Source organism: Crocuta crocuta, unplaced genomic scaffold (genome assembly GCF_008692635.1).
Source record: "Crocuta crocuta isolate KB4526 unplaced genomic scaffold, BGI_CrCroc_1.0 scaffold154, whole genome shotgun sequence".
NCBI classification, from domain to species: Eukaryota; Metazoa; Chordata; class Mammalia; order Carnivora; family Hyaenidae; genus Crocuta; species Crocuta crocuta.
In genome coordinates this window covers 1,300,795-1,324,908 of record NW_027530545.1, presented here as the reverse complement: position 1 = coordinate 1,324,908, position 24,114 = coordinate 1,300,795, and the positions used below count along the sequence as shown (strand labels likewise).

Here is a 24,114-nt window from a genome sequence, read left to right as displayed (position 1 = left end):
AGACTTGGAGGGGAGGTCTAGTTTAGAAAGCTATTAAAATAATCTAGGTAAGACATGAGGTGGGAACACGTAAAAGAAATGGAAGTGAAAATAGAAAAGAGGATGGATTCTGGAGGTATGTAGGAGTCAGAACTGGCAAAACTTGAGGTATGAATGGATGTGGGAATTAAAAGGAAACAAGAAATTGAAGATAATTCCTATATTTGAAAGTTGGGCAAATAGATGGGTGTTCGTTCCCCAAACCAAAAACCTAGTGTGTAGGAATAGAGGCAAACTGAGGACTTGGGGTGGTTGCTATAGTTTATATTCAACTTCGTGTGGAGGTCTTATTGCAGGAGGAAACTGAGGTATGCATTCATAAGAATTCCCAAGGGATCTTCGAGCTAAAGACTTACACTTTATGCTACAGTCTGTTCCTTTTATGCTAGGTTGTCCTGTATTATTCCATGCTAGTGCTGGGCATATTTCTAAAGGAGCCTTGATTCAAGGCTGCAGGTCTTTTCTTCCCCTGATAACCTTCACTGATTTATTGTAGATTCAAGCTCCTCTTTTTGGATCTGCAAAACAACTGACTGAAGTCAGATATCTCATCGAAGAAATTGAAAATTGGAACGTAGTAGGTGATTTGACAGACTCATTGGAAGGTTAGTAGAATGATGAATGTGGTAGTAATTCATTCTAGAGACCCTCAGTGGACTGCCAGAATCTATTACAGCGAAAGGGATAAAATAGTAACTAGATTTTAAACTGCAGGGTGGAAGAGTCATTTGGGGATTGATAAAAACCACTGAACAACAGATAACCTCGTCACTGATTTGGACTATGGTTTCATAGTGCTTCCTTCAGACTACCTGAATAATGTCATTGCCTGTCCTTCAGGCTAGGGGAATAAGTTTTATGAATTTACAATAGTATTATAGTCTTCAAATTTCTGCCGACAGGGTCAGAGAATTTGAGGGATGATATTATAGCCCTACAAGCCTGCCATATATAGGTGTTAAGGAGAGCCTAGACACAGTTAAATGAAAAATTCCCATGGTTCCCTAGGATAGACCAGATAACTATAGAATAATAGGAATATTTTTCTAATACTCTGCTTAGCATGTAAATCCCTCTATCTTTTTCAGGCAATTTCTCATTTCCGGGTGGTCAGATGTTGCATGTGCTCAGGACAAGGTTTCATTTGTAGGCAAAGTGAGAAGGAAGCCAATTTTATCTTTGGCGTCCAAATTTGCACTTTTCTCTGCCTCTCTCCCCAGCCACGTTGCCTGCCCTCCCACTTCAAACTCTCCAAGACACTCCATATTATATTTCTTTCTTATGTTCTCCATCCACGGTCTGTCAAAAACTTCTTTTTTATCCAGAAGGCACTAGATGAAATTTTCACACTAGGTTTTATATTTCTGATGAGGCTTAAAGTGTTAATTCTTTTTTTTCTTTACTTTTTTTTTTAATCAACTTTCCCTTCAGTAATAGGAACGAAAGGTTCATAAAAGGGGAGCTGCCAGATGCCAGCGAACGAAGTGGGTGTTGGGGAAGAGCCCTCGAACCACCTCTCGGAGGCCTCGTGGCCACCACCACGCTCCTCATAACCACCGCATTGCAACACAGCACTTTCTTGGACTTTTTGCTTCTGGACCTAGAAAAAAAGTCACGTATGCTAAAAGTGATTCAGACATTGAAATTCTCTTCCCCACTCTTGGCTCCTTACCCCTGAGTAACCTCAGGGGATGGTGACCTGGGAGATTTTCTACTGTTAGGTCTGGGCTTTCCTTGTTTGTTTGCTTGTTTTGTTTGGCTTTTCTTCCCACAGTCGGCCTAATGCCTGAACATGTTCCCTTTTCTTCTTTGAAAGTGCTACCACGTACTATCACTTGGGGGATCTTTTTTCTTCTAAATCTGTTTCTTCTTTCCCCCATGCACTCTAGGCTCCCTTCATTAAAATGTATCTAGATGTATGCGTTTCAATGCTGATTCCTAGGGAACATCATACAACTGATATAGGTAATAACCAGCAAAGGTAAGTTCCAAACAATAACCTTTTGGAAGCCACGTATAGGACTTTCTCGATGTTTCATATACCCACTTACAAAACCAAAAAAATTATTTTTTCTTGGTTCAGTGAAAAAAGATGTTAAGTATACTAAAATCTCCATATGGAAAATGTAAAATTATTATTCTATTTTTAACAAAGAATTTGATAACAGAAAAAATAAATTGGAAACATTCCAAGTGGTAAATTTTTAAAAGAGGAAGTAATGAAAACCTTCATAAATAAACAAAATCAATCCTTTTTTTATACCTATACTTAAGAAATATACCAATCTACTTTTATGGATTGATTAAACTAAGTATCTGTACTCAGAGACTCTAAAGTTTTTCCAAAGATATCCTCAGAGTGGGGTGCCTGGGTGGCTCAGTCAGTTAAGCATCTGACTTCTACTCAGGTCATGATCTCACAGTTCGTGGGATTTTTTTTTTTTTTTTCCAAACAAAAATTCCTCCAGACAAATGTTGGGTCTCCTGGGTATGCATTTTTTTTTAAGTTTATTTGTTTATTTTGAGATAAAGAGAGAGAGACAGCATGAGTGAGGGAGGGTCAGAGAGAGAGGAAGACAGAGAATCCCAAGCAGACTTTGTGCTGACAGCTCAGAGCCTGGAGCCTGTTTCAGATTCTGTGTCTCCCTCTCTCTATGACCCTCCCCTGCTCATGCTGTCTCTCTCTCTCTCTCTCTCTCTCTCAGAAATAAATAAACATTAAAAAAAAAGATATCCTCAGAAGAATATGAATGTGGATAAATACATATACTCAACCAAAAATAATACAAGCAATCATTAAACAGATGAAGACTTTTATTCACTTCTCAGTTCACAAAGACTTTTCACTACAAACTTATGTCACATTGATGTCTTTAAAATACAAAAATAGATATTTATTTAGAGTATATTAACTATGTATAATGATAATGGAATCAAGCCCCGATTCCAGCTCCACAGCCTTGGGCTCTATGGTGACAGCACAAAGTCTGCTTGGGATTCTCTGTCTTCCTCTCTCTCTGACCCTCCCTCACTCATGCTGTCTCTCTCTCTTTCTCTCAAAATAAACAAATAAACTTAAAAAAATGCATACCCAGGAGACCTAACATTTGTCTAGAGGAATTTTTGTTTGCGAGAGAGAATGAGAGAGAGAGAAAACCAAAATAAGTAGGGGAGGGGCAGAGAGAGAGAGGGAGACAGAGAATCTTAAGCAGGCTCCATGGTCAGTGCAGAGCTGAGGTCATGACATAAGCTGAAATCAAGAGTTGGATGCTTAACCAAGAATAGAGAAATTTTTGAACATTTTTATGCCAAGTTATTTTCCCTCTATAATTGTTGATTACAAATTGTCATTCAAAATTCCAAAGAATTGACTCCTGAGAATTTAGCTAAGCCTAATTTCTTCCCAAAGAGTATTAGCAGAACATTTTGTGGATTTAATCACAAGGAAAGATGTCATTTATAAAATGGCTCAGTAGAAATGGCCATCTTCCATCCACCCTTACTCCATTTATAATAATTGGTTATGAGAGGTCTCAGGAAATGTGGAGGGAGAAACCCAAAACAAAGAATACAGATGGCTATGGATTATATAGCAGAAACTGAATAATCCTCTTCACTGGAGGATCACTACCTTTGTGCAATGAGGGCTGATGGTGGACGTGGATGGATTTGTCACATGCTCTAGACATCTCATGAAACATAATTTTCTTACTGTTGGTCAAGAAATAGATGGGGAGTGGAGGATATAGGTTTCCAGTTGTGGAATGAGTAAGTCATAGGAATAAAAGACACAGCACCGAGAATATATGATGGTAGGTACACTTGTGGTGAGCACAGCATAATGTAGACTTGTCAAATCACTGTGTTGTGCACCTAAAACTAATGTAACGTTTGTGTCAACTACACTCAAAAAGTTTAAAGAGAGCATAAGGCCCGTTTAAAAGGTTTTGACTGGAAATAATTTAATGAAAGGAGTATTTTTAGGGTAATAGACACATAACCTTGGATGGTGAGACACCCAGGGATTAGCAATAGCAGAAAACCGTTTACCCTTCCTAGGCCTGAAGGGACAACGGAGGGAGAGTGAGTGGATTTGGGGTCTATAGAGGAGGAGCAGGCCCCAGTGGATGTGGTCACTGACACTCCTGGTATCCTGCACGGAGATGGGCGGACACAGGTCACCCTCCTCATGCTCTCTCTTCCTTCTTCTCTGATTTCCTATCAGTGTCTTTCATTTCTGGAATCTGACTGGAGCCCTGAAAGTAAAAGAGTGAAAATGACACAGTCCACAGAATTCAGCCTCTCAAATTAGAAAGCAGGGCACAGAAGGGCAAACTTTGGATTATGAGTTCGGGGACAAAAGAGAGTAAAAGAGAATGACTGGCATATTTGCACAGCTGTTATTCTCATTTTGAGTAACCTGAAATGAACTTCAACGTCGAGGGCAGTATGTTTGTGGCAGGGAAAACAGAGAAGTGGCAAAGGCTTCTTAAGCCACAAGCTTTCCTTTCTCTAGGAGAAAAACACAGATACTCTGTATTTTCCTTAATGTTAAAATTAATTTTCTAAGCATTAGGAAGGTAACAAAGAGCAACATGATTGTCATGAACGAATTAAGTAGGGCAATGCCTTAGTGAAAGTCCTCTTTCCCCTGTGCTCCGCATTTATTTATTCATTCATAAATTCACTTATGTTCTTGTTCTCTCAACATAGGTTAGAAACAATAACAGCTGACATCAATAAATGATATATGCCAAACAGACTTCAAAGACTTTTATACGTGTTGAAGCATCACAACATTAAACGTCGGTGATACTATTTTTATTCCCACTTTGCTAAATGAATGGTATGCAAGTTAAGTAAATTATTGAAGACCCCAGAGCTGCCAGGGAGCAGGTTCATTCTAATGCTTTTGTTCTTAACCACTCTGCTGTGTTATGAGAGACAGTTATGTGCCAGGAACAGCGACTGGCAGCGACTATGTGCCAGGAACTTTTCTAGGCACTGAAGACTCAGGGATAAACACAACAAAGTTCCTGCCCCACGGAACATATATTCCAGTTATAGAGAGTAAACATAACCAAATAACTCAATACATTTAAAATACAATTCAAAGTTGACATAACTACTACAAATAAAAATGAAGTTGGGTAAAGAGTTAGAGAGGAGGTGGGGCTACACTGTAGTCAGGATGATCAGGCCACCCTTACTGAAGAGATGATATTTGAACAGATCTGAATGATGTCAAAAGGGTAGCTCAACAAGCCTTAAGATGTCGAAGGAAAATTAGGTTACTGGAGGTGTAAGGGGCCACAGATTGGTCACTGGAGGTATAAGGGGACATCAACTGATAATAATCATGTTACGCTGTTTATAACTTATCAGGTTCTGTTCTTGGAGTTTTGCTATTATTAACATTTAATTTCTTACAATCATATGAGGAAGATGATTTATAAATAAAGTAGCTGACCTCCAGCGTTATATAACTAGTAAGGTAGGTCTCCTGGTAACTTGAGGATCTAGGTTTCAAACCGAGGCAGTATGCCTGATTTGTTGGAGTTTCAGCTGTCCTAATATTGTTCTTATGGACTGATCCTCTAATTTGCTCCTGTTTTCCCTTTTTTGTTTGTCTGTTTTTTTATAATATATTGTATTTTTTTGAGATGGGGGAGGAGCAGAGGAAGAGGAAGTGGAGAGAGAATCTTAAGCAAGCTCCATGCCCAGCATAGAGCCCAATGTGAGGCTCAGTCCCATGACCCTGGGATCATGACTTGACCTGAAGTCAAGAGTTGGATGCTCAACTGATTCAGCAACCCAGGGGCCCGCTCATGTTTCCTTTTCAACCATCTATCACTTTGTGAAACTTTAAAATTTTCATAAAGATTTTCTGCGTGCTGTTTTATTAAAGCCTTCAATTTTAAAAATTTTAAATAACCATATTTTATTTTTTTGTTCTCTGTCTTTTTTTTTTCATAGTTTCCTTGTTTTATTTTATGAATGGACTTAGAGATAGTGTAGGTTTTTTATTTTCTATGCATCTTCTTTATTTTCTTTCTTCTTTTTTCCTTCCTTCCTTCCTTCCTTCCTTCCTTTCTTTCTGCATGATTTTTGGAATGTCTCATGTGGATTTCTCCAAAAGTCGAGAGAAATTTGACTGTGTTCATTTTGATAAAGGGACACCAGCAATCTGATTGAAGGCTCTAGGGTGAGTAGTGGGCTTCACTACTCATCAGGTTATAGAAAAGATAAGTCACTTTCTGCCTTGTAAGACATTCACATGCCAATGCATAGGGGTTTTTAGTTTGGGGACATTTAATTTTTGCAGAGATGGATATTTCAATTTCTTACATGACGGTAGTCATGAGGGAAGGATTAATATTTGGCTACTGGCATTCCTGAAAAAGATTGAGGGAAAGCTGCTGTCTGTTCATTCAGTCTGTAGATTTCCACAGCTCTTTATTTTCATTCCGGTGATGATGCTAATCACTGAATGTTCCCAAGTACAGAGATTCTCTGGTTCAACTTTTCCACTTTCATAGTGAGGGATAAGAATCGAGATATAAACCAACTGAAATTAAGGTTTGCAACGGACTCATTAACTCCTTTCTCATTCGTTGAGCAACTATTGTTTCTCAGACACTCTTGTAGATGCTGAGAATTCAGCAATAAAGAGAAGATACATTGTAATTGCATGCTCTCTATTGCTTATATAGTTTACTTTTTTAAAAAGCATTTTGATCCATATTCTATCTCGTGTGCTGGTTGTTGTGTAAGGTGTGAGATGGGCACTGACATCTTTTTTAAAACTTATGTATTGAAGATTTTGTTTTGTTTTATGTTGTTTTGCTCTTTTTGGATTTTGAAATCTGGCTTTAATTTCAGAATGTGATTCCTTCTTGGGGCCCCTGGTTGACTCAATGGGTAGAGTATGTGACTCTTGATTTCAGGGTCGTGAGTTCAAGTCCCATGCTGGGTGTACAGAGGTTATAAACCCGTAAGCTAAAAAAAAAAAAGAATGTGATTCCTTTTAGGATAATTCCAGAAACATTTATTTTCTTAATTTTAACACAGTCATCTCTTTTCTATATTAACTGTGTTACTGTGGAGTTAGTTTCCCAGCTTATGGATACGGCAATATTCTTTTGCAACATTGGAAGTGTTTTTGTCTGTGCATATTGTGGAGAAGGAGGTAAATTGAGACTTCTTTCTTGACAATGGAGTCTATTTCCTAATCTGTAAAGAGTCATGTTCTTTTTCTGACACGATTTTTGATTAGAATAAAGTAATTTATTGTGTTTGAGAGACAGTCTGGATGCGAGAGAGTGTATGGGATGCATTATCATGAGTATTGTCCTAATTCTCAGGACCTAGCACCGACACTCACACCGGAAGTGTCCTGGCAGACGCCCTTCAGAGAGCAGGCTTGATTCCTTCAGCTGCCTTTGTTCTCAAGTCTGCCTCTCAGAGAATGGGAGGAGTTACATTTAATTAATTTTATTTTGAGGACAACTCATGTTTGCCGGCCTTCATTTCCTCTGTTCCTGCTTCTCATGAAACATGCTTCAACTTTTTGTTGTTGTTATTTATTTTTGAGAGAGACATAGAGACAGCGCAAGGAGGGAAGGGGCACAGAGAGAGGGAGACACAGAATCCGAAGCAGGCTCCAGGCTCTAAGCTGTCAGCACAGAGCCCAGTGAGGGGCTTGAACTCATGGACCACAAAATCATGACCTTGAACTGAAGTTGCAAGTCGGACACTTAACCAACTGAGCCACCCAGGCATCCTGACACATGCTTCAACTTTTGAAAATCAGTGTCAAAGTACTCAGATATTCTTTTTATAGTAAAGCAATTGTGATAGAAGTTAGTTTTTCTGTTTTCTTTTTTTTTTTAATGTATAAGAACAATTTTCTCTAAGAAGCATAGAGGCAGATACCCCAAGAAAAAGCAGCTTAGTTGGTCACTGTTGTATTGTTATTACAGAAACAGTAGGGAGTTCTGAGTGGTATAAACAAATAAATACAAGGGCAGTCTGATACTTTGAAAAGACTAGAATGCAGATGTATGCAACCTTTCTAAGCAAAGTATGGAGTTTCTTAACGTCATAAAATCAAGTACAGAAAAGCCTGAGCAGAATTTACAAATTATAATACTGATTTAAAATGTGCTAATAATATTTGTCATTCATATTCAGTGTTCTCTTCGTGTCATGAAAATCTTAAGTACAAAGTAAAGACTCAAACAAGAGTATTTGTTTGAGTCTCCTTAAAATGGTTTGTAAAACATTTACATATGTGCTGAAGAAGTCGCTTAAGTAGCTGCAGTGTAATATTCTTTCAAAGCCCACAGTAGATGCAACATTCTTCAACTTACAAAAGCAAATTCCACTCAAAATCTAATATAGAGAGAAGTAGTTTTCCAATTGAATCATGTTTAAGATATAGTGGAAGGTTTAACAACTCAAGGTAGAATTGAATCTATCTTTATAAACTCAAATTTATATTCTGAGCCAATTCTATTTGGAAATCTACTTTTCACAATGGACATTACCATCATAAATGCATTTACAATGAACTGATTTTATGATATTATAGGTATAAATTTTTTAGTCACTAGGCATGCTGACTTTTCAGTGCTTGCATATAGAAAGAAAACAAACATGTTAGAACAAAAAGGCAATGTGGTTTCCACAACAATTATATTTCTCATTGTAAACTTATAAATGGGTATTTATTTTTACATGTCCATGTCTAAATCAGTGCCTGGCCATATAATAGCTGTTCAATATATAGTTGTTTATTTCATTGTTTGCCTTTGTTTCATCTTTTACTTCTTTTTGTATAGAATGCTTTAACTCTTTAGCTTAAGCTAGGAATCTCAAGTATCTATGTGAAGACACATTAACATGACTCATTTTCTCAGTTGCAAAGTAAAGTGCCTGATTTTAGTCAGTACTGAGTTCAAGTTAAATGCTATATTCAGGGAGATGTCTTTTGGTTGTCAGTAATCATTTCCTAGGTGATACTATCCAGTTTTCATGGCAACTAGGGCATGTTGACACTGGAAGTAGAGAGAGCCTGGTTTAAAGGCTTTATATGATTTTTTTCAGTAAGAAGTTTGTTACTCTTGAACAAATAGAAGATTCATATCAATGTATTTAATTATATAAATGAGAAATTTAAAAAATAGAATATCCTTGCAACTTCTTAAAAGTCATGATAGATTGAGAGTTTTAAACTAAGACTGTGAAATTGAGCTTTTGGCCAACATGGAGTAAAATATGAACATAATTTACTCTGTCTTCCATTCTGAAACTACACAAAAATGGACAAACTCTATGATACAATGGTTTCCGGAAACTGACCATCACACAACAAAGGACAGTGACTTCTAGACAATGGAATCAAGTCACTGAAGCCCTAGGATTGTACTGCTTACTCCCTTGAGTTGCCAGGCAACAGGAACAGAGAAGGGTACCCTGCAAAAGCCAGAAGACTCCCTGAGTTGAGCAGAGGAAGACAGAGTTCACAGGAGAAGTTTTAAGATAGCAGAGAGCTGCCCTCCAAAGATTTTGAGAGAAATATAGAAAGTCCCCTCGCATATTCAAATAAGTCTTAATCATTAAATGCATGTGAGAAAGCCACCCAAGGCCAAGAAAAGAACTTCTCAGCAAGATTAGAGGGAGCAATGAGAAGAGGCCCCATAGGGCTTAGGACAGTGCCTGTTCTCACCAGGAAAATTGAAAAACTCAAGGTTCACAGACAAAGGGGTAAAATGCTCAAAAAATATTCAGTAGCAGTGAATAATTACTTCTAGAGCCACTCATGCTCTGTTTCTAACTAATACACCTTAAAAGTAGGACTCAAAGGTTTAAACTCCTTCCAGTAAACTTAATTTTATCAAGAATATCAAGAATCTTTATAGAAATACAAAAGTATTCAACATGCAACCAGGTAAGCTTAACGATTTGTGACATCCACTCAAAAATTACCAAAAATGAAAAGAAACAGGAAAATAACCATAACGAGGACAATGACTGACCCTTAACTGACAGAGATGTCAGAATTAGCAAAAAGTGGTTTTAAAACATTATAACTGCAAGTGCTCTAAAATTTAAGGACAAATGGGAAAAATATAAGAAAAAAACAAATTGGGGCTTCTGGGGGGCTCAGTAGCTTAACTGACATCATCAGCTCAGGTCATGATCTCTCTGGTTCGTGAGCTTATTTATTTATTTCTGAGAGACAGAGAGACACACAGCATGAACAGGGGAGGGTCAGAGAGAGAGGGAGACACAGAATCCAAAACAGGTTCCAGGCTCTAAGCTGGCTGTCAGCACAGAGCCCTATGCGGGGCTCGAACCCACAAACCGTGGGATCATGACCAGAGCTGAAGTTGGATGCTTAACTGACTGAGCCAGCCAGGTGCCCCTGTGATCTGTGAGTTTAAACTCTGCCTACGGCTCTGGGCTGACAGCTCGGAGCCTGGAGCCTGCTTCAGATTGTGTCTCCCTCTCTCTCTGCCCCTCCCCCACTCATGCTCTATCTCTCTCCCATAAAAATAAATAAACATTATAAAAAAGGAAAACAATCAAACTTCTAGAAATGAAAATTACATGGCGCAAGTTGGAAAATATACTGCATTAATAGCACATTAGCTATTGCAGAAGAAAAGGTTCATATTGGTGATATAAAAACAGAAATGATCCAAACTGAAACAGAGAAAACTAAAGAAGAATAAATAAATAAAACAAAATGAGCCTAGAGCCAATGAGCTGTGGGACCACTTTAAGCAGCCTATCATACTTGTGTATTTGGAGTCTTTGGAGCAAGAGTAAAAATATAAGACAGTGAAGGAATAGGAAACAGAATATTTGAGGAAGCAGTAACCAGATTTGACTGCAAGTATAAACTCTTGGATCCAAAAGTCTCCATGAACCCCAATTATGAGCAGTATGATGGAAACTACGTCAAAGTAAATCAAAATAAAATGGCACATACCATTAATAAAGACAAAATCTTAAAAGCAGTCATAGGTAAATTATGTACAGAGGAACAAAGTCAGGGATGACAGATTTCTTGTTGAAAATAATGCAACAATATTTGTTTATATGTCAATACAAATACTTGTATATAATTATTCATAGAAGCTTTTCTTTAACCATATCTCCAAACTGTAAATAACCCCTGTGTCCAAAAGAATTGGAGGGTAGACAGGAGAAAGCCTCCGGAATCCTAAGGAAACTTCTTAAGGTGATGGATATTTCATTATTTTGACTATAGCAATGGTTCCATAGGTATACAAATTTGCAAAAATCTATCAGATTCTATAGTTTAAATGTGTGCAGTTCATTGCATTCAACTATATTGTGATAAAGCTGTTAAGAGGGAGATGATTGAGGGGTACCTGGGTGGCTCAGTCGGTTAAGCGTCTGACTTAGGCTCAAGTCATGGTCTCACGGTTCATGGGTTCAAGCCCCGTGTCGGGCTCTGTGCTGACAGCTAGCTCAGAGCCTGGAGCCTGCTTTGGATTCTGTGTTTCCCTTTCTCTGACCCTCTCCTACTCACACTGTCTCTCTCTCTCAGAAATAAATTTAAGAAAAAAAAATGAGGGAGATGATTGAATTGAATGGTGGAAAAAATCACCCCAAAGCATTTCCCCAAAATATATCCATATACAACCAATGAAATGTCAGTTAAAATTAATTTAATAATTGGTAAAATAATTATAGTTAAGAAAACTGGGGATTTTTGAATTTTTAAAACATATAAAAATATAAATTTGTGGAATGATATCATTTTATAGCTCAGAACAATCTTAGTATCTAGTCTGAAATCTCCATCTTGAATCATAGATTAAAGGGTTTAAGGAAACTGGAAGGGCCCATGTAGGACAGCGTGTCTGCACTTAGTGTGATGATATAGGGACAAAACTGAAGGTCACAGAAACGTAATGATTTGTGAGAAACAGTCTAGAGCTCTTTCCATTTTTGTCATATTTCTCATTTAATTTGAATATCATTTTTTGTGCATCTTAGTTATGTTTCTCTCAGAACATAATAGTATACATTGGCACTGACTTTGCCTCAATTAATGAGAATTGTTGAACTACCATCATTTGTCAGCTGGAGGAAACTTAAATGCCTCCTTCGGGGGGACATCATAATTTCAGCAAATTTATGAAATTTTGTCTCTATTTTCCCATGACACTCAGCCTCACATTTCTAATGAAAAGTCTTTGGGGAGTTCTTCTGTCTTAGACTATTTGAACGGTCACAATTCTTGGTTGAGCCACTCTTATCTGGTCCTACCTATTACTTAACCTCTTGACTTTTTAAAAACCTCAATTCTCTGTTTCCGAATTCTCTTCACTTTAATTTATAGCTGTGAGGCAAATTTCACTAAAGTTTTAATTGTGCCAATCTATTGCTCAAAACCTGGCAGGGAGCCATTGTTTCTTATTTTAAATGTTACATTTTTACTTCATGTTAAAGAACTTTCATATTTGGACTCAAATTACCTTTATGGTCTTCTTTTTTTCCTACTCTTCTTCTTCATGTGCTAAATTAGATGCTTGTGTATCCCTGAAGGAAAGCAACAGACATTTACTTCAAGTATTTAGAATACCCCTCATCTTGACATACATTTGATGAGATCTCACGAGGCTTGACATTCCAGATTAAATATCACTATCCATCATCTCTAACATGTGTCGCCCGTTCGTCCAAACCACAAGTGATCTCTCCTTTTCTTGGATTTAATTATACTTCCTTGCCTTAGAATATGCATTTAATTTTGACTAAAATATCTACATCTGCCAACACATAAATAGAAATAACAATTTAAACACAAGTTCCTGAATGTTCAGCCAGGGATAGTGAGTGTTGCATGTGATTGTAACACCGGAAGCTATCCTGAAAGGGCGCAGCCTTCATTACTGCTGAGTTCCAAACCCATAAGTTGTTCCCCGGCTTCCAAAAACCCCATATTGTTTATGTAATTTCTCTTGTTTTCCCTCTTTCGGCTGAAGAATGTAAAATAGAAAAGAATGAGTTTCTGGTGCCAGCAGTTAATTTGCAGAACTAAAGGGAGTTGAGATTCCTGATCTACCAGCATTTGCTCGAAATTGTATGGTAATCAACAGGCAAAACAATACTGTGTGTCTATTTCTTTGATGCAAACTGAGTAATAGAGCCAGAGACTTGGGAAAGTGCAGATAGATATTGAAACCGTTCAATTTTTCTTATCTTTATGCAAGTGTGAAACACACAAAAGTGTCAGAATTAGTTGACCGAAGAGGGTGATCCAGCTGGTCCAAAATGGAAGCAAGTCTGTTATTCGAAACCTGAATAGGAGTGTAAGAAGCTTTTTCCTCATTAGAGGAGATTATAGGGAAACAGAACATGTTTCATGTGGGTGTGAAATAACTCAGATTAATTGGCCCTTTGCTCTGGACACATGATTTTTTTTTCTCCTACCTGAGTCATAACAGCTCAAGGGGAGACACGTAGTAGAAGGCACTGGTCTAGCTTTGATTCCAACCTCATCTCTTTCATCTATCTACGTCTCACCTTAAGAAAAGCATTCTTCATGTGGTCATGATGTTTGTCCAGGATTGTACACTATCATTTAAGCCAAAACCAAAAATGATAAAGCGTATACATTTATTCGTCCATGACCCCTGTGTGCTTTGTACCTCATGTTGGGGGGTTGGTAGAAAACAGGCTGGAGATAACTAATACCTTAAACTTGTTCCTCAAAATAATTATAGCGCCTTAAATTTCTCTATTTCTATAAGTTTGTGAATCCTTTTTAAAAAAATAATCTCGCTTGATTGTCATAACAATGTTCAATATAAATGGATAGATTATTTTTTGTCCCCATTTGGCAAATGTTCTGAGTCAGGCCTTGTGATTAGAGTCGGGAATATAGTGGCAAGAAGAACAGAGATGGGGCCTGGTCTCATGGACATTATAGTGCCACAGAAGAGCTAAGACTGCATACCTACAAACAGCGGTAAATTGTGTGGAAAGGGGAATAAGGTTCCACGAAAGAGAATAAGAAGAGTGAATAATTTATTTTGGAGAGCCATGAAGACCCTCTCTGAGAAGATGGTAATGAACCTGAATCAGAAGGACAAGAAGGCCCCAGTGGTATAAAAATGTTCCCAGACCCAGCCAATAAGTTTAAGGATGTTTCAAAGTCATGCATCTAGTTAGGTAATAGAGCTGAAATTTAGGGGAAAAAATCTGAAAATGATAATTAACATTTGTACAGCTCTTTTCAAAGTGCTTTCATGTGTATAATCTCATTTAACAATCACACTGTGAGGTGCAAAACTTGGAAAATGATTGATAGGTAGAAAATTTGCCATCCTCCTTTTGACTTAGCTTCTATTATTAATTGTGAAAGAAAAAAAAATCTGAGATTAGGTTAAAGGCATCCTGAGTGGCACATGAATTGTTTGTAGGTAAAATATTCAATAAGACATTTCCCATTTGAACAATGTGGAGAATGAAAGCATCATCCAAATAGTCAGAAGACTGTGACTAGAGACTAATCATTTACCTTCATTGCACCTTCACTGTGTTTAGAACTTTGTGTGAGATATTTTAAGAAGAAAGATGACTGCATGGAGAAATAAGTTTTGAAACATTCTAATTATCTTTCTCTCTCCCTTCTGGTACAAAGTGCTTTGGGGGCCATGGGCTTCGGTGCAGACATGGCCAAGTCCAAGAACCACACCATGCACAACCAGCCATGAAAATGGCACGGAAACAGCATCAAGAAACCCAGTCACAAAGATACGAATCTCTTAAGAGAGTAGACCCCAATTTCCTGAGGAACATGCACTTTGCCAAGAAGCACAACAAAAAGGGCCTGAAGAAGGTGCAGGCTAACAATGCCAAGGCCACGAGTGCACGTGCTAGGCTATCAGAACCCTTGTTGAACCCAAGGAAGTCAAGTCCACATCCCAAGTTCAATCACCTTGCCCACATTTCTCACCTCAGGTTTTGGATATGTGATCATGCTACATGGCTAAGAGTCTCAGGCTCTGCTAACAGAGTCCAAGGGCCAGACTCTCGCTATGGCTCAAGCTCCTGAAGGTGACCAGGCTCTTATGAAGGCTCTAGTGTAGAGGCTCCTGTCTGCTGATGTGAGGGTAGAAAGACTGATGTGACCGACCCTGGCTTCTGTCTGCATGGGGCCGGTGTCTTCCTATGCTATTTGTACAAATAAACTTGCAGCAGGACAAATATGTGTGTGTGTGTGTGTGTGTGTGTATTCTAAAAATCTTTCACTGGTGACCTTGTATACACACATGCATATTTAAATATTTCTAGGCAATGCATATGAGTGTGTGTGTATATTAGTGGGTACTTGTACATTTTTAAATCACTCTAAGCATTGAATACTACGTATGCATAGATGTATAGAAATATACAGAAGTTATTTCACTTATTTTAAAATGTATATGTAATTAACTGATTATAAATATGTTTTAGCTCATATATTCTATAACAAATTTCTCTCCCTCTATTAAAAATGAAAATACTGGGAGCCTGGGTGGCTCAGTTGGTTAACTGTCTGACTCTTGATTTTGACTCAGGTCATGATCTCACAGTTCCTGGGCTTGAGCCCCCCATCAGACTCTGCATTGACAGTGAGAACCTGCTTGGGATCCTGTCTCTCCCTCTCTCTCTGTCCTCCAACACCTTGTGCTCTCTCTCTCTTTCTCAAAATAAATAAGTAAACTTTAAAAAATAAATAAAAAAAACTGGCAATACATATTAGATAATCTAAAATGTTGCTAATTGAATTAACAAACCTAGGGGTGACTAGGTAACTCAGTCAGTTGAACAGTGACTCTTCATTTCAGCTCAGGTCATGATCTCATGGTTCATGGGATTGAGCACCATGTCAAGCTCTGCACTAAGAGCACACGGAGCCTGCTTGGATTCTCTGTTCCCCTCTCTCTCTGCCCCTCCCCTGCACTCTCTCTCCCTCTCTGTCTCTCTCAAAATAAATAAATAAACATTTTTATAAAACAATTAATTAACAAATTTTAGTAAAAAATTATGGTTTAAGAAACACCATTAAAATACATTATTTATTCTGGAAGAACTAGACATCCATTTACAAAAGCTGAATCTAGATGTAAACTTTACATCCTTCTGAAAAGTAAGTCAGAATGGATCTTAGATCTCCATATAAAATTCAAAAGTCTAAAGAACTTAGAGGATACCATAGGGTAAAACGTAGATAGCCTTGAATACAGTCATGCCTTTGTAGCTACAACATCAAAGACGTAATCTGAGTAAAAAAATTGATGGCTGGACTTCATTAAAATAATGAAATTAATAAAAATTCCTGCTTGAAAGACAATGTTAAGAAAATGAGAAGATAAACTCCAAACTTGGAGGAAGTATTTACAAAATATATATATATATATTACAGATATAGATATCTGAAATGACTGTTATCCAAAATATACAAAGAACATTTTAATCTCAAAAAGAAAACAAACAACCAGATTAAAAATGGACCAGAGACCTTAAGACATATATCATCAAAGAAGATATACAGATAAAAAAATAAGCTTATGAAAAGATGCTCCACGTCATATGTCATAGGGAAATGCAAATTAAAACAACAATGAGATCTCACTCTACATCTATTAGATGGGCCAAATTCTGGGCCACTGACAATGGCAAATGCTGACAAGGATGTGGAGCAACAGGAACTCTCATTCATTGCTAATAGGAATGAAAAACTGGTACAACACCTTGGGAAGGCAGTTTGGAAATTTTCTACAAAACTAAACATACTCTTACTATATGATCCAGAAATCAGGATCTTTGGTATTTGCCCAAAGGAGTTAAACATTAACGTTCACACAAAAATCTGCACACAGATGTTTATAGCAGCTTTATTCATTATGCCCAAACTTGGAAGCAACCAAAATGTCCTTCAGTAGGCCAAAGGATAAATAGATGGTGGTACCTCCAGACAATGCATTAGAAAGAAATGAGCTATCAAGCCATGCAAAGATATGGAGGAAACCTAAATACCTTTGCTAATTGAAAGAAACCAAGTCTGAAAAGGCTACATACTGTATGATTCTAACTATATGGCATTTTGGGAAAGGCAAAACTATGAAGACAATAAAAGACCAATGGTTGCTAGGGATTGTGGTGGTGAAATAAACAAGAAGAGCACAGAAGATCTTTAGGTCAGTGAAAATACTCTCTATATTGTTAAAATGATCAGTGTATGTCATCATCCATTTGCCCAAACCCATAGAATGTACAACAGCAAAAATGAACCCAAAGGTGAATTAAAGATCCTGGGTGATTGTGATATATCAATATAGGTTCATTATCCTAGGTAAAAAATGAACAAACAGACGAAAAACAAGGGCACCATCCTGGTGAATGCTGTTGATAAGGGGAAGGGTATGTGTGGATACAGGGTGTATATGGGAAATCTCTGTGCTTTTCTCTTCATCTCTTGTGAACCTAAAACTGGAAATCTCCAATACAATACATTAATGAATTTCAAAATCACTATGTTGTGCATTTTTGTAAAGTTATTTATATACTTAACTTTCAAATGTTATTTTTGTGTAAGCATTCTGTGTAGTTTATGCTCAAATGTAGAAGTATGCATACCTATACATTATATAACATATATTTCTCACATATCATACTAATAATCTCCTTTTCTATACCCTTGAGCTTTTATGATCTTTTCTCCACTCAAGAACTAGAGTGGTCATTTAAAACATATTGAGGGGCACCTGGGTAGCTCAGTTGGTTAAGTATCCAACTCTTGGTTTCAGCTCAGGTCATCATCTCACGGTTTGTGAGTTCAAGCCCAAGCCTGCTTGGGATTCTCAGTCTCCCTCTCTCTCTGCCCCTCCCCTACTCACACTGTCTATGTCTCTCTCAAAATAATAGAAAAAAAAAAACTTAAAAATATATCTGCACACAGATATGCAGAAATGCTAAGTCTGATTGGTTACTTTGAATTGTCCCTCTAATATAGGGTTACAAAGTTCAAATTCCTGTACAGGCAGCCCCTCTCACTCAGAGGAAAAGCTACAGTGTTTCAGGGGCCCACAACAGCATGCTTTTTGTACCCTCATTTCCTCTCTGACCACTTCCTGTGTGGACAGTCCACTACAGCCACAGTGGCAACTTGCCATCCCTGGAACCCACTAAAAATACTCCTACCTCTGGGTCTTTATACTTGTTCCCTCTGCTTGGCTTGCACCTCTTTCTCTTCAGAATTGTAGTCAAATGCCATCTTCTCAGAGATTTTCTTCACACTCTAAAAATTATACTCACACTCCCCCTGTCCTCCCTATTTTTTCTTTTTTATTCTGTTTTATTATACTTGGTGATGTTTGTCACCATCTGACAAATAATTGTATTATTATTACTGTTATTATTATTTTCACTTGTACTGTAATATAAACCCACAAAGACAGGCTTTTGTCTGTGTGTGTGTGTGTGTGTGTGTATGTGCGTGTGCATGTGCATGCATGCTATAATCCTAGTCTAGGGGATACTGAGTGCTCAATAAATATTTGTTGAATGGCCAAATGAATGAAAGTATTACAAGAATGTGTTATAAAGAGGAATACTGATAAGTTTTATTGTCATAGTTGATACCTTTTCATACAAGTAGTTTTTTATGTAGAACTAAGACCATGGTAGCAGTTATTCCAGGACTTTCCCCTTGGGTAACAGTGATGTAGTCAGCATTCACAGTGTAGAGGCAAACAGTGAAGTAAAGAAGCCTTCTTTTTGGGTAATGCAGCTTGATTGTGTTGAGTTTTAGCAATGTACTTAATGTTTAATAGAAAGATACTCATACTATGTCTTTTTATACATGAAAATAAAATATAGTTTATTCAAGTTAAAGAGAAGAAATAGACATGACATATAATATCTCGAACGATATAAAATAAACATAAGATACTATCCTAGAGCAAGAGGAAACACTCATTTTGTAATGACGGAGATCTTTATTTAAACATCATCCATCTCCTATAACAATAAACACAATGGGGAGAGCAGCCTATTTTCAGAGAAGTACACACATTCATTTGCTTTTTAATTCCCCAATAAAGGAGGGAATATCATATGATTAGATGGGTAAAGGACCCACGATGCCACCTACTACTCTTCATTAGTAGAAGAGGAAGCTGACAACCTAGAGGGATAAGAGGCACATGACCTATTAGCAGAGGAGCCGAGGCTAGCCTACTGCTTGCTCCCGGTTATCAATCCCAGCCATACCACTGAGCCCTCACTCTCATCAAAATGCAGAATAAAATTACAAATCAATCGAGATAAACTTGACAAGTGATAAATAACTATGGGCAAGGGCATAGCAATGTGTATCAGGCAACAAGCAGATAAACACAATAAATCACAATAAACAGAATAACGAGAGCTGCTTAGAAAGAATGGTGATAAATTTGCACATTGAGAAGTGCCAAAAGTGTTCTTGTTTGGGCAAGTATTTGTTTATCCTAATCATTTGACATCAAAAGGTATCAACTTTTACAGTTTCAGATGGCCCAGAAGCTGTCGTTATATTTGAGTTAGGTCTGTTTGCTAAAAAGCTTATGGTGAACTCCACGAGTTTGTTTGTTTTTTGTTTTTTACTTTTATGTTTCACAAGTTTCCCCAAATCATCCTGACCATCATAGTCTTATTTTTATTTACATGTAAAGTTTGTTTATAATAACTGACGTAAATGTTTATGCTAGAATTCACATTTAAAGCAATGACTCCAATTTAATTGGAGACAAAATTAAGAATCACAAGAATGTAAAGTGCACTTTTCAACAGAACTTTTAACAGCAAATCTTGGAAAGTTTATAGGATATTTACCTTGACTATAACAGAAAGTTTGTGGCTAGAATCATCTCATATTTAAAAATATAAACTGGAGAACCAAATCCCTGTTTCTTGACCTGCTGACTGACCCCAGAATTGTTACCTAGTTAATTTCTCACCAAAGCAATTTCCCTATAGGTTAAATGGGGATTATGATGACATCTACCTCAAAGGGGTGCTGTGAGGACTTACTGGCTTAGTATATAGAAAGTGCTTAGAACAATGCCTGGCACATGGTAACTTGACAGTCACTATCATTACTGTTACTACCTCTCTCCCATTGTTACTGTCAGAGATCTGGTTTCAGAGATTCACAGTACTGGGGAATACGAGATGTTTATTCAAAGGTTTTGTCACTCCACTTTGGTTTACTTCCTCACTTAGACTCTCTTATATCAAAGAAGGGAGCCAGAAAAGAGGGAGAAGAAGATAGTAAGGGTATAAAGAGAAGATAGAAGAGACAACAAAGAGTGAGAGACAGGAGGTAGAATACCTGCTAGAAGAATTCTGGCAAGGATTGGGAGAAGAGGAGGGATGTCTCAGTGTCTCAGTTGATTAAGCATCTGACTTTGGCTCAGGTCATGATGTCACAGTTCATGAGTTCAAGCTCCTCATTGGGCTCTGTACTGACAGCTCAGAGCCTGGAGCCTACTTAGGATTCTGTGTCTCCCTTTCTCTCTCCTCCTCCCCCACTTGCACACACACATGCTTTCTCTCTCTCCCTCTCTCTCTCATTAAAAAATTTCTTTTTAAAAAATTGGGAGGAGAGGAGAAGGATGGAGGAGACAGGAAGGTCAAAAACACAGGAAAGGCATTGGGTGAGTAGCCTTGTCTGACTAAAGTAATCGAAGGGTTCACTCTTCGGAGTCCTAGGGAGTGGGAACTCAAAGCAGACTCTCTGTTTGAGCTTGAGTATGATCCATTGGGCTTCTTTAAACAACGGACTGCAAAGTCCTCCAGCTTTTACTCCCTCAAGGGAGTAACACTAAACTGTCACTTCCTAGGATTGCAATTCAGGCTACAAGTACTTCCTTTCTAATGTCTCATATGAATGACAGACTGGACCATGAGGCATGTATAAGCACTACCACTGGATTCAACTGCATGGTTAACTATTCTCCAAACGGTCATGCTAAATGAATTTTGCTTCCTTGGAAGTTTTATCAAGATTGGCAAAATCATGTGGTTATGGGAGGGAAAAAGGTTTAATAGCTTGGTTTAAGAGCTGGAGCCATAATTTCAAGAGTGAATTCCAAAATGAATCCTGATATTAGCTGGAGGAATGTCTGAAGCATCATGTAATTTTTAAAGAATTGCATTTAATCTGAGTATAAACATGTAACATTGTAAAATACAGAGAAACATTTACACACCTTGGAAAGAGAGAGTGAAAGCAGGAAATCGAGGAGTTTATTTGTAGACATGTTGATTTATACAGATGAGCTACTGAAAATAATTACCTAGAAATCTAGAAAATAACAGACATCGTGAGAAGCTGACATTTTGAGATAGACATACATTTGAAAAGACTGACATCTATTGCAAATTAGAAATACCTGTTAAGTGAATTAAACTTGATTTCCACAAAATTTTGGAGGCAAATATGATGAACTACAGACATAAATACCATGTTAAATTCAGAACAAATTTTATTTTTTTAACTCTTTTATTTTTATTTTATTTTTATTTTGCACAGCTGAGAGTAGGAAGCAAAATTGTAGTTCACTCTTAATTATAGAGTTGCAAAAGCAACACTGTAATTAGAGCTGTGAAAATTGTCTGGCGACAGATTTTCTTTGTAGTTCGAGGGAGTGAAAAATCCTATTGATAGTATTTGATATTGGTTCCATCAAAGTGCACCAAAGGGATACACTTAACTTCTTAATTCTTCTCCGACACTTTGAATGTGTCAACTGCTTGCTAATGGTTATGATTTTAGTCTGTGGTAGCCACTTTTAAATATTCAGGCTTGCATTTATAAAAGCTTTAGCACTTTTCTTTTATATCTACAATTTCACATTTAGATTAGAGAAGTGAACAGGCTAGGAATACCAACTGATCCCTAGAGTCAAAGCTTTTACTCCTCTAATTTTTTATCACATCAAAGTTAGTTAGCATTTGTAGTAGACATTAAATGATATGTAACTAGTTGTCATCTGCTCCAGTTTCCTGATTTCAGTAGAGTTTAACCAAACAATGCAAGACAGAGAGTCATTAAGAATGTTCATATTACCCCATTTCAGTGTTGATTATTTCTGATATAATGACTGATACTCTTAACTATTGTAATATTCACTGAGTTAACTAAGTGAAACTCTAGAAATAAAAAGATGAAGTTAATTTTGATTTGAACATTTTGATTTTAAAACTAAATTTGTTGCTTTGGTCCTCCTAGTTTTATTAATTTAAGCTTAAATATATGGAGATATATTTTTTTCAGTATCTTCTCAGCTTATGATGAGACGCGGAGGGAAGAGAAGGGCGTTAATTGGGCTCCAGTCACACTACAGTTCCTGGAAATGAATGGGCTTGCTTTTTCACTCTCTGTTCAGTGTTGTATAAGAAACAACAAAGAATCAATGATGGAATATGTGTTTCATGTTAAATAAAATTAGCTTGTACTCTATTAGAAAGGATACATAGCCACAAATTTTGTCTAGCTGGTCTTATCATCATCCTAGTCAAATAAATATATATACATATTTTTAAAAACAAAACATCCTTGGCTTATATAGAAAAAGGCAAACCAGAGAAAACTTATAAAGTTTTCCTTTCAAAGCATACCTATTAGAAAATTATTATGATGGGACAGATATGAGTAGTGCCAGTTTAAACTTTTCTAATAAAATATATCCCAAGATACATTTGATAATATTTATTTATTTAATTTATAGGAATATGGGCACAGAGACATCTGTGGTGTACATAACATTATTTTTCTTCCCCTGTGTGATGGCTTTGCAGGGATTTTTTTTTAAACGGTGTTAAAATTCATCAAGCTTATAATTATATTTTGTGCATGTTTCTACATGTGTGTATACTTTAATAAATAATTTAGTTTAAAATCTTAATAGGGTTCGGTGTCTGCTTCTACACATTTCTATGTGATTTTAACCACATCCCCAGTTGTTTTCTAGAAATAGTTCTTATGCCTGTCTTATTTATTTGCTTATTTTGTACCATTGCCTCTCTCTTCCTGCAAAAGGGCAGCTACCTTGAAACCCTCTGAAACCATTAGATTGACTAGAAAGGGCAGGCTTTTCTTATTTATTTATCTATGTTTTGTCACAAAACTGAAGGCCTTTCTTTTGTTGTTGCTTCAAGGGCTTTTATTGACAAAGATCCCTCTGGGGCCTTTATTGTTCAACATCTATTTCAGTCTTATTTTCTGCTGTTTGGGCTGCAGGAACAATTCGCATTCGCATTTCCAGAGCTGGGAAGAGCTTAAGTTCTGGGATCTCCATATTGTCCTCCTTTGTTTGCAGAAGAGCTAGTCTGTTCCCCGCCTCATTGCTTTCCGAAATACCTTGTTGGCAGAATCAAGAATAAGCCAAATGTTGACTCTTTTTCAACATCTTCTAGGATTAGACACTCAGTAGGGAGTTTGCAAGCCTTCCATTTATCTAAGCCTTATCTATTATCTTTCTGCTGTTTTTCCAAATGTTTGGCTCTGGTGTAAAAAGGATTTTCAGCTTTCCTGTTGACTAAATCTATTTTCTTGTTGCCCACTAACTGACAACTGAGCCACAGTCATGACTTTTCTTTATTCATTTGTAGCTTTACAGGTTTAACATGGGTTTTTGACTTAAATTTCTCATGTAAAAAAGGAATCCTTTTTCTTGTTTCTTTTTATTTCTTTCCTAGTACTTACCAATAAACGTTAAATAGAGCATACATTTTTGAGTATTTTTACACAGTTGCTTGAAGAATGACATATAGTACTTATTCAGAGATTATTTATTCATTTACTGTTTATTTGCCTCAAGTCTTAATGATAAATATCCTACCAGTTGTAGTTGGAATGTGCTAGTTCATTTTTAGACAATGGTGATTAAGGTCTTCTTGACATTTGCTCTTAAAATTTCTAATTGTAAAAATATTCTTTATTTTTGTCTTCTGTGTTTAACAAAACTGGTCACGCATATTAGCCCATGTAAAACAAAT

At 37.0% G+C, this 24,114-nt stretch overlaps 1 long non-coding RNA gene across 1 annotated transcript in view; it reads left to right on the top strand.

Moving 5' to 3' along the window:
• Positions 1 to 536: 536 nt before the first annotated feature.
• The window catches only part of LOC144234480 (uncharacterized), a 28,530-nt gene continuing 4,952 nt past the window's right edge, over positions 537 to 24,114 (top strand). Inside the window, exon 1 of the long non-coding RNA XR_013335969.1 lies at positions 537 to 644. This is a non-coding gene — a long non-coding RNA (uncharacterized LOC144234480). The remainder of the gene's footprint in view (positions 645 to 24,114) is intronic.